The sequence below is a fragment of the Pinus tabuliformis genome, chromosome 6, assembly GCF_031772625.1.
Source record: "Pinus tabuliformis cultivar Carrire ecotype Pingquan chromosome 6, CPIR1, whole genome shotgun sequence".
Classification (NCBI taxonomy): domain Eukaryota; kingdom Viridiplantae; phylum Streptophyta; class Pinopsida; order Pinales; family Pinaceae; genus Pinus; species Pinus tabuliformis.
Window position 1 is genome coordinate 1852701973 of NC_142292.1, and position 18123 is coordinate 1852720095.

Sequence of the window (18123 nt, forward strand, 5' to 3'; positions counted from 1 at the left end):
GGGCCAAATATCCTTGATTGATTCTATAATTTCTTCCCACAGAATTTCCTTTGCTAAACCAAATTTGTTTCCAATGAAAGATTCCTTGAGTTCCCTTTGTAGTACTTCAATCTAACCTTTGACTCTGCTCAACACTGTTGCATGTGAATTCTTTGCTACTGACTTCATAAGTCGTAACTCCTTGAGTTCATCCTTCATTTTATTAATTTCTCCTGTCTGGATAGACAGGTTCTAAACAACTTCAGCAAGTTGTTCAGCTCCTTCTGCTGCACCTGTAGTCGATGTTGTAGCTGAAGTGGAAACTTTGGTGGTGGGAATTGTTGTAAGGGGGACTATATCCATTGGAGTTTGAGCCTTGTTAACAACTTCCTCCTTTTCCTTGACTAGTTTCTCCATTTGTTTGATCTGCAGATTTTTTTCTATGATGAGCTTCATCATATCAGACTTCTGAGTTTCTGTCTCCTCAATTTCTTTGGCCATTGGGTCCTCCGAAGCTGGCAATTTCAGCTGCTTCTTTAATGTTGCAACTTCAACATTCTTTTTCTTAATAAGCTCTTCTGCAACATTTATGTTTGAGGGATCATATCCCATCTTCAGCACTAGATTCTCCAAGGATTGAATCTTGGTATCCTTTGCTAATGAGGAGACTTTCTCCAACTTAAGCTGTGACTGAGTGTTGGCCAAGGTAACCTACATTTTTGACAAACTCATGGCAGTGTTTTTCAAGGTTGAAGCAATCATTTGCCCAGTTTGTTTGTGCATATAAATTTTATCAATTGGATGCACATCCTTCACATTGAACTCAAAAAAGGTTCGCTTTTGATATTGAGCAGCAGTCCTAGGCTATGGAACCTGAGGCTGCAGATAAGCCAACTACATTTTACCCTTCTCAGAGTCAAAGACTGAAAGAAGTCTGGCCTGAGAGCTAGAGGAATGTTTCCAGAACTGTGTGTAGGTGTTCAACTTCAACTCTTCATTCTTATTTTTGATCTCACTGAAAACATGAAAGATGTCTTCCTCCTTGTCCTTCTGAGTGCTTCCACTAGTATGAATTACCTACTGTTCTTGAGAAGTAGTGGAATGAGTTTGGGACTGTGTAGACTGTGCACCTGACTGTGTCTAGAGCATAGTATCTCCAAGTTCATCAAATGTGGTTTTCAGAGACCCATGTTTTGCACCTACAATCACAGAGATTCTAGGTCTCTTCTTTCTGTGCATAATCCTAAAACCTTGGCTTGATGCTTAAGTTGTAGGGGATGAATGTTCTTCCCTCCTTCTCTTGGCTGTCTTTTCTTGTGCAAGTGGAGTTTGCACATTTGATATAGAAACTGTCTACTCTTTAGCCTCTTGGATGGTTTTCTTTGCCCATTCCAACTGATTTTTATATTGTTCTATCTCATGCCTGGCTAGGTGACGATATGCTGTAAATTTTTTCTCCACCCTGAGATTGGAAACCACTCCCATTGGGTCATAAGACCAAGTGAAGCTGAGACCAAACTTCATCTCCTTTAGTAATTTGTCTGCTTCCTCTCTTGCAACCCTGGTGTTATAAATGAATGGACCAACTTGGGCTTTCAGCTTGAATTGCGATTTCTTCTTTACAACCACAAAGTGTACTTCATCTGCATTTAACCTCTGCCTTATGTATTCCAGTGCAAATATTATGATATGGAGGTACTTGGGAAGTTTGTAGGGTGGAATCTCACAACCATAAACCTTGATCTCTGTGTAGTTTTGGTAGCAATACCAATCCCATGTTGTAGCTTGATCAACCAACTATAACACCTTGATAATCTCCTCACTGATCCTTGGTACTAGAGTGCTGCTCATGAGATTGATAGTTGGATGAATAAATAGTTCTATGAACTGTTTATATATAAACTCTTCTTTCTCCTTCATCCCCATTGAAGTCCAGAATATCACTGATTGTTGATTTCCTTCCTCATCTAGCTTCTGTAAAGAAAATGGGAATTTGTCTCCCTGAAAATATATAAAAAGGTAAACAAGTACTGAAGCATACTTGAATACTTCTTCAGTATTAAACTTGAAAAATTTCTCATGTATGGCTTCAGCTATGAAATGAATGAAATCATAAATAACAGTGGGTTTGGAATCAGCAAAAAAGATGGATAAGAAACCGAGGATGGCTTCATTGACATATTAATCAAAGTTATAACCAAGAAGATAGGACAAAATAGTGGTGATTTGCTTGGTTCTATCAGGGAACATGGTTGAATCATAAGGAGGGTTTCTTTTAGGTAGAGGACTATCAATAGCTAGAAAGAGTTCAAGGGTCTGGGATCTTTTAGTAAAGTCTAGTTTTTTATAGGCTTCTATTAGGTTTTCATAGGAAAAAGGATGGGTTGGTGTAGTAGCAGGGGCCTGCAACATTTTTTCAATGGAATCAGAATTAATTGAACAGAGGATTTCTCCTGTGGGTGAAATAATCGCTCTTTGGCTGGGATCATAAGATTCATGGCATTTTCTTACAAATTTAGGTGCTCTGTGTATCTGAGGGAAAATGTAGTGAGGAAATTGGGAATCCCAGAGTCCTATTTCATCTGTCTGGTCAATTAGTTGATCTTCCATCCAACAATAGATTTCATATAAATCAAATTGAGAAGAAGTCTCAATGATTTTACAATCTCTGTCGACAAATGGGGTATGATGGAAGTCGAGTTGTGGATGAATTAGAGGATTTGGGACTTCTACAAGTTCTTTTCCCTTGGGAGGCATTTTATCAAACAAATTGCAGACAGAAAATGACAGAAATTGGTGTGAAACAAAGTGCTTATAGTAAAAGGAGATAACTGACAAAGAGGTAAGTGGACCTGGATGTTGGCTTCCCGAACTGGACAAATAATTGCTTAATGTAGAACAGTGGTCGAGTTATAGGCAAGAAACTCCAATGATCAACTTTGGTTACAAAAATAGACTATGCAACCATTTTCATGAATTAACGGGGTTTATAATGGAAAAATTGGAATGGGGGTGACAATGAACGTTTGAATTTTGCATTAATAACCCAACAAGATTAATTAACGGGTCTTTGAATCATAAATTCGCAGGAGCGACATTGAATGGATAACGGATAGGCAACAGTTGATTGGACGGTAGGCATGAGGTGGAGCGTGACGTGGAGCGGTGGTAAACAGTCACTTGATATACCGCGTTTGGGGGTAAGGTGAGGCGGTAAGTAGTTTCAGGATTTTAAGTCCTGAAACACTAAAAAGCAGAAAAGGTTGTTTATGTCGGTGGTATGGGAAACTACCCATTTCGGAACCCCCCCCCCCCCCCCCACCCACACCGATGAAGTTCGAACGATGAATGAGGGCCGAGGAAGGACGTGGGCCATCAGATCTTGGGTACGCATGTGAGATGAAAGGTGAGGTGGGGGGTGTTTAACACATAAGCGGAAGTGATGGTGGGGTCATGACTTTGAGGGCGGATGTGATAGCTGCGGGTTATGGCGATAAATGGATGAATGGAAATATTTATGAAACAACATTGCAACTTTAAAACTTTAGGTTAATTAAAACCCATCATCGAATGTAATTTTTTCCAATGTTACAACTTAGGATAAAAACATTTGATGCTCCAATTACATCTCACATGTCTACCTACCCCTATTACTCCTAACATTTTCACTTATTTTTTAGAGTGCATTTAAGTTGGCAACTCAACATTTCCTTTTTATGACTAATCTACCTCTATCCCTTATTTCCTCCATTGGATCAGATTAAATTGTTGAGCCAATTTTATTTGCTACCTATTTCTACTTATTGAAGAAATTTAAAACAAATCCACTCATGATTAAACTGTATAACTGGATTGTATAAACTAGTGTGGCATTTTAAACAAACTGCACACAACTTTTATTTGCAGAAGTAACCTAGACTAAAGTAGTGGCATTTAGACTTGCAACAATTTCAGAGTTTATTGTTTTTTCTTTTCCTTTCTAACCTAACATTTTATTTTTTCCTTCATTTTTTAGGGCATCTATTCTAACATTTTACTTGATATGGACATATTTATCAAAATATTTCCTCACTTTTTTTATTCAATATTCTTTTTGTCCATATACTAGCTTAACATTTTTTACAATATATTTTGATTTTTTGACTAATTGATTCTAAATTACCAAAACCAAAAAATTCCACAACAATATTATCATCGTAAGATAGGAGAAAAATCCAATGGTTTCAATTCCTTTGTGTTGTTGCAACACCAACTGCAACCCCACAATAAGTGTTGCCAGCCAACACATATGTGTTGCAATTCCTTGAAAAAAGGCAGGCAAGTGTTGCAACTCTTCTCCATGCCATTGTTGCAACTCTTAAATTGTGTTGTTGCAACTCAGGCATGGCCACTTATAGAATAGAATGTTGCAACTCGTCCATGACCAATGAAGTTGTTGCAACTCACGAATACCAAGGAAAGTAGGTGACTGATTGAGAAGGAAAAATTAGTTTCCAACAATGCCTAACTAATTTGAGTTAGATTTTTCTCAATTCATACGAATTTTTTAATAGATTTTTGTAATAGGATCAGTTGCATGATTCTCTCAAGCTCGTTATCCAATCTTTCAATTAATTTAGATAGCAACCATCTTGTATAAATACCTAGATTTATTTCAAGCATAAGGGAGGGTAAATAAAGGAATAATTTTCCATTAGCTATTGTGTAATTTATCCCTTTGTTGTGTTAGAAAAAAACCTTTTTTCCATTTGCTCGATGTCAATTTCGTGATCGTATGACTTAAGGTTTCACAGTACCTCGTCTAAGGAGGTGGGGCTCCCTCCTTAGCTTGATACTGCTAGGTAGCATTAGCAGGTACTTAGTATTTATAGTTCTATCAATATCAGTTCCTATTGTTGCAATTTCATTAATTTCCTTTTATTGCAACTCTATTAATTTCCTTTTGCTACAATTATGATATTTTCATGTTTTGTAATTATGTTACTTGTTGTTGCAACTCTAGGTTATGTAATTCAATAAGTAATTCTAGACTTAACGATTGACTAACAAATTTGCATGTTTCTGGATATTCTGGTTGTTGTTGCAACTCACTTGTAGCTTATTTTTATTTTGTTTTTACTAATAGTTTACAGTTGAGAGTTGTGTGATGTTTGCATATTGATGTTGGTTTAGTTTCTTGTCATTCATTACACGTGCCACTACATCTTTGTTACAAAAAACGAATAATATCATTATATTTGATACATTTGGTGTGTTTACTTTTCTGCAAGTGTGTTTACTTTCATGAATTGTGATTTACTTTCCCTACATTTTATTTTCCTACAAGAGTGCTTTATTTCCTACAAAGTATGGTGTGTTTAGTTAAACTAGTGACCTGTGAAAGCATCTTTATCTTGTACTATGACAACCATCATACTACTACAACTTCAAGACACATAACAAATTGCACTAGCATATATTGTGCATGGCAGTTCGCAAGTTCCAAACAAACCTCAGATTGGAAATTTAAATGTGAATTTAATCAATTGCTCACTAAGATAATTAGAAGTAATTGAAAATCTCATCAACTTGACAAGAAAATAGGTGGCTAAGAATGCGGCTAACATGCCCTCGATCCCCCTCACCCTTTCGTCATTCCATTTGGCTAATTCTCATATGCTAAATAATGTTTTACAGAACAAAGCCTTTGGCAATTCATGTTTGTTTAGGATCCATTTTGGATCACATCTTCCTATTGGGAGGCTTTTCATCTCAAAAATTTGGTTCATGAAATAGATGGAAGCCATGTCTTCTACTTGCTTCTTCAGTTCCCCCATTCCAATAGTCTCAAAGGTCACCTACCTCTTGTTTGATCCCTTTGATTTATTAGTCTACCCTTAATCTACTACCACTAAATGTGTTCTTATTTCTATGTATGTGATTTGATGAGGTAGGCCTTACCACTTTTATAGAGATCTTTCTTCTTTCTTCTATAGAAAATTACATATCTTCCATATAGGTAGGGGCCGATACCAAGCATCACCGCACATGCATCTAATGGTGGAACTTCACATTCTATTTCATCCACATAAGTAGCTATGAATGGAAAACTTGATTTTACATATTGGGTTAATTATCATATAACACCTTGTAATTATGCAAGTGAACTTGGTTGTGTTAGATCTCTCTCTCTCTCTCTCTCTCTCTCTCTCTCTCTCTCTCTCTCTCTCTCTCTCTCTTATGTGAGAGTGAGTGAGTGTGTATTTGTGTGTGTGTGTAGACACATATATACATTTCAATAAGGTCTAACTAGGTTGTCAAGAGGAGTTATATTCCCATCCAAGTTCAACTCTCACAAGTGCATTTTAGAAAGATAAACAAAGGAGGCCCAATATATTAAAAAAGGCAGTGAACATAGAGACTTGGCCCTGCAACCACATGATTTAACCCATCATATTGTGTATACATGTATATAGATGTGTATGTGTGTGTGTGGGTGTGTACATACATGTATTTGTGTGTGTGTGTGTGTGTGTGTGTGTGTGTGTGTGTGTGTGTGTGTGTGTGTGTGTGTGTGTGTGTGTGTGTGTGTGTGTGTACGTACATGTATTTATGTGTGTGTGTGTGTGTGTGTACGTACATGTATTTATGTGTGTGTGTGTGTTTAAGCATGTGTTCATTGAATTCCATTTGAGTTTAGACCAAGTGGTTGTGGGATGGATAATTTCCCTCCCCACCTAAGTTCCTTTCATGTAAGTGTTATGTTGAGTGTATAATGAGTATATTTTTGTAATGATTTTGAGTCCTATTTTTGACCTAGCCTTGTGTTGATTTTTGTGTAGCATCAAAAGGTATTCTTGCATGCCAAAGAGGCTTACCAAATCAGCCAATAAAAATTATGAAAAATAAAATTATAATTGTACTTTTTGAGGTTCATCTAGGCTCCAAATCATCAAGTTGGCCCCACCATGAAAGGGTGTGACCCTTGGTCAAAACCCACTCATTTGACTAATATAAATATACAAGTCACTCTCTGCATTTGAACTAATTCGGATCACACACTTATTCTACTCTTCTATTCACACATGTGAAGTCAAGGAGGACAAAAATTGAAGGTTGAACTAGTCTTCGAAGCTGCCATTTGACTAAGTTCTGATCTGTTTTGGTTGACTGAAGTTCTACTGTTGTTTGACCAAAAATATAAGCAAGGTTGATCGTTGAAGAAGGGATTGTTTGACCACTGAGTTGACCTTGGTATGAATGTTGACTGCAACTCTTACTTTGACCACAGAAGTGTTGACAACATGTAGAAGTTGACCGTAGGTCTTGACCACAGGATGAAATTGACCTCAGGTGGAATTTTGACAGTTGAATAAAATCAAATTTTCTATTTTTTGAGGATTCGACCAACCTAGACTAGCCGGTATCTGACTAGGTTTGAATGGTATCTTGGGCTTAGTTTTGGCACAAATTTCTACAATATTCTAGGAATTGTAATTATTTTTGAAGAGAAATTTCTCTTTAGAAGAAAATCTTATTGGGTTTTTCCCAAGGTTAGGTTTTCCCAAGGTAAATTTGTTATCTCTTTGTTTCTTGGTTGTCTCTTTATGATCCTATTGTTATCATTGTATTGTTGTTGAGATTTTATATGTATAATTGATAAATGATACATGTGACATAAGTTAACTTGATCAAAAACTAATTGGAAAGTAATTATTAGATTAGAAGATTAGTTTCTCTTATAGAAAAACAACATGGTATTAGAGAAAGGTTAAAAGAGTAGTCATCAAAGTCAAACAAGAATAAGAGCACAAGAAAGCCTTAATGTTGAATACATGAAGAATGATTTAGTTGTATTTAAGTTGATGAAATTGAAAACTACAAGAAGCAAGAGTAAGATGTTTGAGTGGGAGAATAGCCTTTATGAAGGTTCTTGTAAGTACATTCATTTGTCCCAAATTTTGAATGGGTGATAAAAGTTCACTTTCATCTAAACATGCAGAAGCAACGATGAAATACTAGAACCGAAAGCACAAAGAAGGTGGATATGAGAATCAGACTAAATTGAATGAATTACATTGGCATGAATGATGATGATGGAATAAAATCTTTTGAACCCATGAACTAGATTTGGCTGATGGACTACAATGCTAGTGTTGGGCAAGTTCAAACAATTGGAATTTTCTCCTCCAAACTAAGAGCCTAATATATATTTTGAAGAGTATACATACTTGGAATCATCATAGCTGGAGAAAGATTTCCATTGGAATATGAAAATAATGGTTTTAGATACATGGATGACAACAATGTTATTGTTGCCTGAGATTGGGATGAAAGGATTTGGGACAAGGCACCTCCAACATTCAGAACTTGAAATAGTTGTTGGCATTGTTGTTGCTCAGACAATTGTTGTTGTTGATCACTAAAACAATGTTGCAACAAAAGATGATTTTGTAAGGATTTCTCCTATGTGTTATGGGCTTGTTGTTGAAGGATATTTTATTTATGACTATTTCTTGAACAACAATGCAAGTTATTGCACAAGAAGTGGCATGACAATGTAAAGGTATCTATTGATTAATTGAGAAAGAAAGATGCACAAATTCATGAGAATTAGACATAAAAGGTATGTGTATATGAGAATATTCATGAGGTTCAAAGAAGGATATGACTTAGATGAGAAGTCTACTATATGGATGACAATATTTTTCAAGCATGGATTTGATGACAAACATGAACCTATTTTGACATAGAGTCAAATCCTTGTTTATCGTCCATGTTAGGTATGGTTAACTTGACTGTTTGGAATTTGGACCAAAGTAAAGTTGTTAATATGGCTAAGTACACCAAGGAAGTTACTCCAGATCTAGAGGGAGTTGAGGAGAAAGGCTTTGTCACCTAATTTTATAAAGTAATAAAATAGTCTATCATGACACTTAAAGTATGTTCCTTTTTGTGAAGTCTTTATGGTTGTGCGGTATAAGACTTGGAAGACACGGGGTTTTTAAACCCTAGAAGACTTTGACACTAGTCATACCTATGACATGAAATTCTTTAGGGCATTGGAGTTATATTTACACACTAGACTACACACTCTTTGGACCGAAAGTTGATCACAAGGGACTCAATGCTCATCTGGAATGACTGGAAAAATAGGGATGACTTCTCTTCACCCTTTATGCTTGGATCACAACGAAACATGACAGAGTCCTTGCCACATATTTGGATATGGGAACTAAGGAGTGTACAATTAAAATCCTTGTAGATGGCCCAACCAAACTAACTCCTCTAGTTTCTTAGTTTTAGGTTTTTATGGTAGGTTTCAAGGCATTATCTCTATTATTTGTCTGATTTATCTAGGTCCACTAACATAGTTTTTTTAGTGGTTTTGGTTTTTTTGGGGCGTAAATCCACATTTCTGATCAATCTATATATGCCAGACCTTAATACTAGTCAACTCTTTTCACCCCAGTTTCCTGTAGGGTAAGCTTTTAAGACTTTATTAGGTTTTTTTTCTTTAATTTGTACTATGCTTTGGACATAGTTCAAAATTATATTTATAAGGATTATCAAAGGTAAAGCAGGCTCAATTCCTATCTATTCTTTGCACTTATTTGAATTTATTATAATGGAATAACTAACTAATTGTAAAAAAATAAAAATAAAAATTCAATAGATTCTCTAGAAGAACAAATAGCTTAAAACCTTCATTACAATTTCTCCTTTAGATAAAGGAATTATTTATCCAAGCTTTTAGTTAAAAGAAAATTATTATAAATTTTAGATCTGTTGTGGTTGTATAAAAAAATAGAAGCAAGAATTTATAATTGGTGTTACATGTGGATGTCACGTGGTGGAAGGTTAGTTATGAAAAAATCAACTCTAAAACGTTTTTTAAAGTTTTTTAGTTTATTGGATGGGTTTACCTCACATTGAAAAAGGAATACGAAACAAAGAAGAAGAAAATGTTTTGTTTTTTGTGGAGATATAATCAAGAGAAAGAAGGGTTCCCTCTTGTAAAATATATCATTTTTTAAGAAGGGTTCCCTCTTGTAAAATATATCATTTTTTAATTCTTATCTTTCTATGTGGTTCATGTTCCCCGGAGATGCATCACTTTTGTGTCCACATAATATTTGTACCAGTAATATTTACCCGAAAGGATCACTTTTTGTTGAATCAACCATAGAGTGTGACCCCAAGATTGTCGAGAGAATTAAACATGTGACATCTCAATAACAAAGTTGCTTTAATGACACGAACTCGACCAACTAAGCTAGCCCTCAGGGACTTGTAAAACATATCAAAATATATAATCAAAAGGAAACATTAGGGTGGTGTTTGAAGAGTATATTTTTAAAAAATAGTTTAATTTTTTTTATTTATATCTATTTATTCATTTTTAGTCAAGTTGTAGCAGTAAAGAGTATGTGGAGACTGATCAACAATGAAGGTTTATGGGGATAATTAACAAAAAATAAATATACAAGTGATGATAATTTTGGAGAGTGGATAAGGAAAGATAGGAAATATATAAAGGATGCTTCTATGAAATGGAAATTCATGGTCAATTCTTTTCCTCTACTAGACTAGTTAGCTTGGAAATTAGGAAGAGGAAACAATGTTATAGTTGGAGAAGACCCTTGGATAAGATGCATGGGGAATTATAAATTGTCTTTGTTCTCTTTTGGAATTTTTACAAGATTCAAGCATTTTTGCTCTAAATGATGAAACCTCTCATACTTGATAAGGCTTTGGAAGTGAGAAAGGAAATTAACAAGGGATTTAAATTTGCATAATGAAAGTTGAGGAATGGACCCAATTCATAATAAAACTTATACATAGTGCTTTGTAGATAAAAGATAAAGAGGATGAGTTAATATGGACTAAAATTAAACTCTTAGGTAATTATATTACTAAATTAGGTTATGGTGCTAAGATGAAGGATGTGGAGGTGGGGGAAATTAAATGGTGGTAGAAGGTAGTGTGAAAGCTTAGTAGCCCCATATAGACAAAAATGTTTATGTGGTGAACTTTATCAAATAAAATCTCAATGGCCAAAAAGAAAATTGGCAATGATCAAGAAGTTGTATTCTGTAAAGTCAATGAACAAATTTTTGATCATCTCTTTATCAAATTCCCTTTATCCATAGAGGTTTGCAAAAGAGTGAAGTAGTTTAGGTAGCAAGTGGTGAAAATAGATGTGAAAATGTTTATTTGATTAAAAAAAAAATTAGTTCTTTGATAAATAGATAGGTGCTTATAAACATCTTCCTTATTTTGGTTTTGAGATATGTGGAAATCAAAACAATATATGATTTTACAAGGGGTAGAAAGAATAAATTAGAGTTTCATATAGTGGACCTAGGAAGCTTGGAAATACTAAGCCAAAAAAAAAATCTTGGGATACCTATATATATATATATATATATATATATATATATATATATATATATATATATATATATATATATATATATATATATATATATATATATATATATATATATTAATATGGAATATATTATATTAAGATGGCCATAACATAGTTATTAGCAAGAACACAAAAAGTGTTGATGCAGTAATTCAAACAAAACTTACAAAATTCACTGACTACATAAGAAAGTTTGCAATTCATTATGGCTAATACATCCCAACTATCATCACAAATATACAAGTAAAAAACGACACTCAAAATACAAACAACTTTACAAACATATAGTCTAATTAAACACATGCCACCTAGTTGCTTCTTTATGTCCTCCCATAGAATAAAGAGAGGCTCGTTTGATCCTCTTCCATAGCCTCTTTAGACTGATGAAAAATATCTGCTTTTTTAGGGCCACCTTAAGCAAATATGATGGAAATTCAATCATTTGAAGAAATAGATAGGGATTCCTTATGCAAATTAAGAACCAAATTGTGAATTATATTACTCTCAACTTCAAGCACTTCCATTTTTTTTCTTTTGTTGAACAAACAAAATCGTGAAATTTACATTTTGAGTAGTGCAATTCTATTCATTTTTATGACCTTTAATGGAAATTGAACGAAGAGCTATATTATTACCTAGAAGAGCTCCTTCATGCTGACGAAATATCTTTAGGATCTCCTAAATATCTCTATAATTTATAGAGGCTAGACATTTGTTATGAAACCAGCTCACAAAAAGATAAAAAAGATAGATCAACGCCTTAGAATTCAGCCTCTTCGAGGGGGAAACCTCCTTTACATTACACAATGAACAATTCTTGGATGATACAAATGACAAGACCTCCTCTCTATATATAGGAGTCTAAGGGGTCATAATATAATCAGAGCCGACATAACAATAATAATGTAACGGCACAATAATAACAATAGTGGGCTTCTATGGGGCACAATAATAACAATATGGGGAATACATGGGCACAACAATATAATAAGGGAGTTGTACTAATAACAATAAGGGGTTACACTAGTAGTATAGGGACCTAACATGCCCCTCTCCTTCAAAAAGTGGTGTCCTCAACGCTTGAGTAGTTCTCAATGCTTCTGTATAAAATTCTTGTCCTCCCATGTGGAATATTCAGTGGGTAAGTTCTTCCACTTGATGAGATACTCTGAAATTGATCGATTTCGTAGCTGTCGGGTTCTTATTTCTGTGACTGCTCTAGGTTCCAATATTATTTTTCCTTCCTCGTCAAGTTCTGTCAATATTGTTTGAACTGGGATCTTCTGCAACTTTTGAATGAGTGGCCACACTTCTTCATCCTTCTTCCATTCATCCCTTGCTTCGTTTATCCAATCTGGTTGGATAATAGAAATAACACAAAACAATGCTTCCACATCCTCATCCTTTCTTGAGAGTGCATCTGCAACAACATTTTTCTTCCCTTTTTTGTAGATGATTTCAAAGTCATAACCCAACATATTTGTGACCCATTTTTTATGTTCTTCTAAAGATAATATTTGTTCTAAAAAGTATTTAAGACTATCATGATCCATTTTTACCTTGAAGTGTCTTCCCATTAGGAAAGGTCGCCATTTCTTAAGTGCGTGTAGTATTTCCAACATTTCCTTCTCGTAAATAACTTGCTTAAGATGTAGCCGTAAAAATACCCAATCATCTACATCAAAAAAAATTTCACCGCGATGTTGATCTGCTTGTTGTTTCATTCGATTCTGCACCAAAGTGGCATTATCCTTTAAAAGTTGGAGAACTTTTTCTTGATGCTCGATGTGATATTTCACTACTTGAATCTTCTTCTTCTTGATATGTCCTTTTATCTTGAGAGTTTGAGGAGACGTAATTTCTTCCAATGCATTAAAAGATATGGTCGGATTCATTTCTTGATGCTCGATGTGATCTTTCACTTCTTGAACATTTTTCTTCTTGATATGTCCTTCTGTCTTGATAGTTTGAGGAGTGGTAATTCCAGCCAATGCATTAAAAGATATGGTCGGATTCATTTCTTCTTTCTCGATGTGATCTTTCACTTCTTGAACCTTTTTCTTCTTGATATGTCCTTCTATCTTGAGAGTTTGAGGAGTGGTAATTCTTGCAAATGATTTACAAGATATGGTTGGATTCATTTCTTCTTTCTCTAGGGTTAGTTCCTGGTGTATATCCTCTTCTTTTGATGTTTCTTGATCCTTTTCTTCCTCCTCTTCACAATCAATGTAAAATAATTTCTTCTCAGCACACTTATGACCTTTAATGTATTTGTTATCACAATTGTAACAAAGTCCTTTTGCTCTTTTTTCTTCCAATTGTTTTGGTGTCAACCTTATAGGTTGTGGAAGGCTAGGAGAAACAACACTTTCATCTTTATAGTTGTGAGGGGTAGAATTCCTTGTTTCCATAATTTTTCTTTCCAACCTAAATGCCTTCTCCAATAAATCAGGTTCCCAAAGACGAACCTCATGTTGAATGTTATCCTTTAAATTCCCTATGGAGACATCAATCCTCTACTTCTCTGCAATATCATTTTCCCTTATATTCAATTTTTGAAAGTCCTCAATATGATCTTCCATTGGACACTTTTGTTTGAGATTTATCAATTGGCTAAAGAAGGTGTTTCTCTTTGTATCCTCATAATGTGTTATCATTTCCTCCATGAAAATTGACCATGTAACAAGTGGCTTACGAGAAAAAATCCCTTTATACCATAAAAATTGATCTGGTTCTAAATATGAAGATGCAATACGTACCTTTTGTAGCAGTTTCACCTCATGTAGATCAAAATATTGCTCCATCTGTAGTATCCTATTTACCGGATCCTTGCCATCAAACTTCCTCATATCGCCTTTTCTTGATTTTAGGAGCTCGATCTTGAAATGACTGTAACTCTGTAATTTCAGATCTTCCAGTTCTGAAATTGTGAACTATAGTAGCCCTCTATGTCCTCTTTCCAATGCCACCAGTCTCATCGAAATTGGATTATCCAAGAAAGAGTTATGCACAATCTCCCAAGATGACCGATTATATATCTTTTCAGAAGAGCAAACTTGTATAAAGTGCCACATGTCACTGTTTTGACCTTTGGATCTGAAAAATATACACAGAAAACTATAGTTTGTGCTCTTTTTGTAACTTCTTACAAAATTTCCATCTGATGCTCAGAGAGATAGTTATGACAATTTTCCCCAAGTCACCTGTTTGGGATGTAATTTGGGAGCCTGCAGAAACCCTAAATGTCTTGGACTGTATCTCCACACATATAGCGAAACAAGATCTGAAATTCAGGTCTGAGCTTCCCCACGATTTTGAATCAAATGGGTTTTAATTTCAGAGTCTGAACCATCGTAGAAAACAAGTTATAGCGAAAATTCCATGATGACCTATTTGAGATGAAATTCTGGAGCTTGCAAAAACTCTAACTTCCTCTGATCATATATCCTACAATATAGCGAGACAAGATCTAAAATTCGGGCCCAAGGTTCAGACCGATTTCGGCTCAAATGGGTTTTTGTTTTAGCTTCTGAAACATCGGAGAAAAAAAATTATAGTGAAAATTCCATGATGACATGTTTGGAGCAGTGAAACCCTAGAATCCAAAGCTTTGATACCAAATGTTATGAAACCAGCTCACAAAAAGATAGAAAAGATAGATCAACACCTTAGAATTCAGCCTCTTCGAGGGGGAAACCTCCTTTAAATTACACAAATGAACAATTCTTGGATGATACAAATGAAAAGACCTCATTTCTATATATAGGAGTCTAAGGGGTCATAATATAATCAGAGCCGACATAACAATAATAATGTAAGGGCACAATAATAACAATATGGGGACTACATGAGCACAACAATATAATAATGGGGTTGGACTAATAACAATAAGGGGTTACACTAGTAGTATAGGGACCTAACGACATTTCACTATTAAACTTGCATGTAGCGGGGTTGACAAAATACTAAATTGACCAAAAGACTCTTGAATTCTATAGGATAATTGTAAGCATTTATTCAAAAATTCAAACTTAAAGATTGCTAGAACATAAAATTATAGGGCCTAGATAAATGGAGTGAGAGAATAGATCAAGGAGTAGGGGGGAGACTTCACCAATGGCAACCATTGAAGCCAACCATAGCTAGGTAAGAATGCCCTAGATAATACTAATAATTTCACCCTAAAAACCAAACCACTTGGACAACTGCCATAACAAAAAGGCAATTCTTATAAAAATTGCTTAAAAGTCACATAAATTCCGAGAATTCATGAAATAAAGGGGTGGAATAAATCGAATGATTGGCTCAAATTACTACCAAAAGAGCATTCATACTAGGAAGGTGACATAGAAATAAACTTAATCCCTAAACCCAAAGATTTGAAAAAATACAAAGCACAAATTCTTGAACTATACCAGACCTCCCATTATCCCATCTCACAAACAAATATTGATAAAAAAGGTTGAAATGTCCAACAGTGAGGATAAATTCTCACATGAAACAAACCAAAGCCTGTATCCTTGCAAGACCTTTCCACTTCCTTAGAGACATTATTATGGGTCATCATACATTAGAAGATTAAAGAAAAACTATGCTCCCCATTTTTTACCAAGATCCATTGAGCTAGGGAGCATTATTTATTTCCTAGGCAAATAGTCAAGTACCACTTCATTATTTTCCATGATTTTCAGGACTATCACAACATGGGAGACCTTGAAGGAGGGGTTATCATAAAATTGTGTGCATTCATCAAAACACCTAGGATTTTGCTCAAATATAAAGGGGCACATCAAATCTCAATGGCTTCGAGCACATCATGAAAATCTTATGGAGCTATACTTTGTCCATATAAAATTTACAAAAATAAAATGTGGAGTTTTCAAATAAGAAGACTTGAAGGATTTGAGATATACTTATTAAAGGAAGGTTGAAGCATAGCCTTTGGATCTCGAGAAGAAGTACTGATCTCCTCACTGATAATGATGCCAAAAATGTTACAACAATTTCTAACACCTAGTGCAAATCCTTAATAAGTGAGCTAGACAAGGTGCAACAGATGGGAGTGTCACCACCATCACTTTAGAAACTAATACCCTCTTTAGTGAGGACACAATCCAACAAAAGCAAAGCTTCCCTCGTAGGGCTTAAGGATCAAATAACCCAAGTTCCTTAATTTAAGTGCTCCCTCAGTATCGTACAAGAATTAATCCATTGTATAGAGATATGACAAATTAGGGTTTTAGGTGAATGGATGAGCATATTCTATATTTGGGTTCAAGGGAGCTATCAGTCAATCTAAAGGTTATGGTTAGCCTAAAGAGTCTCAAATATATGTCCAAAACACACAAAATAAAAAATACTCAAGACTGCTATAAACTAGGGTTTTAAATCAATAAATTGTAGTAAAATGATAATGTATTAAAACATAAAATTTAGCAGTGAAAATTGTGAATAACCTATGTGAAATGAAGGTTAAATGAGAGAGTAAACTAAGGACAAAGTTATAACAAATTTTGACAGTTAGTAAGGCATAAACGATAAATAGAACCTTGATATCAACCCTATAAAATGGATAAAATGTGCAAAAATCTCCAATGTTGTTTTTCTAATGCAATTTTACACAACATATAGCCCTAGGGAATACACCAACAAGCCATTAAATGCTAAAAATATAATACTACTTTGTTATTTAACCCTAATTTACAATTAAATAAAAATAAAAACTATTTGTACATTTTGAAACAGTGCCACAAGCACGGGGGCTTCACTGGGGGAGCAATATCATACCACATGGGTTCATATTGGGGGATATATATTGAGGGAAAAATGACATAATATATTGGGGGATATATAGTGGGGTAAAGGGTTTTTATATTGGAAAATATAAAAAATGGAGCTTAAAGTTAATGAAAAAATATAAAGGGGTGTAAAAAATGTTAATGAAAAAATTGATACCTACAATATCTAGTGAAAGTAGGGGTTTTTTAAATTGGGAAGCTATATTGGGTTTATATTGGTAGGGGGTTAAATAATGTGATTTTTAGAGGGATTTTTCAATATGTAGTCAAATTAAAGGTATTGTTTAATATGCCACGAACGCACATGATATGTCAGAGGTTCACTGAGTGAATCCCCCGTGGCCACAAGAGAGATAGACCAATGCCTTCTCTATCTAAGGCATATGGAGTTTAGAATACAAACTATTCTAAGGTTTTCTTGGAGTTATACTAAATCTAAACAAACTAGGGAAAATAAACTAAATTACCATAGGGTTTGAGATTTAGGTTCTCAATTTTCCAAATGATTAAGGAAAAGAAAAACTATCTTTGTTCCTCAAATACTTGGAGGAAGGGTTTAGTTTAGCAAGTTGATTTTTCCATGGCACTTAAGCTACATGTATATGTCCAAAATCATAATCATAAACACACTGAAATACCTCAACACTACTACTTTGCACGACAAAATAACATACATTAGTGAATCAACTAGTGCACATGACAATTTTAAACTTTTTAACCCACTACTTGTTATATCAAAAATTTTAATACAACAATATTAGGGCTCCCATACTAGGGATCATGGCCCTTACACACAACCCTAATACAAGGACACAACTAGGGCTTGGTGTTAGCAACTATGACCACAAATTTTCCCTGAACAAATTACACTTAACCTACTTGTTGAAGGTGTGCACGCTCAGCCACTTAAATCCATGTACCTTGAACACATTT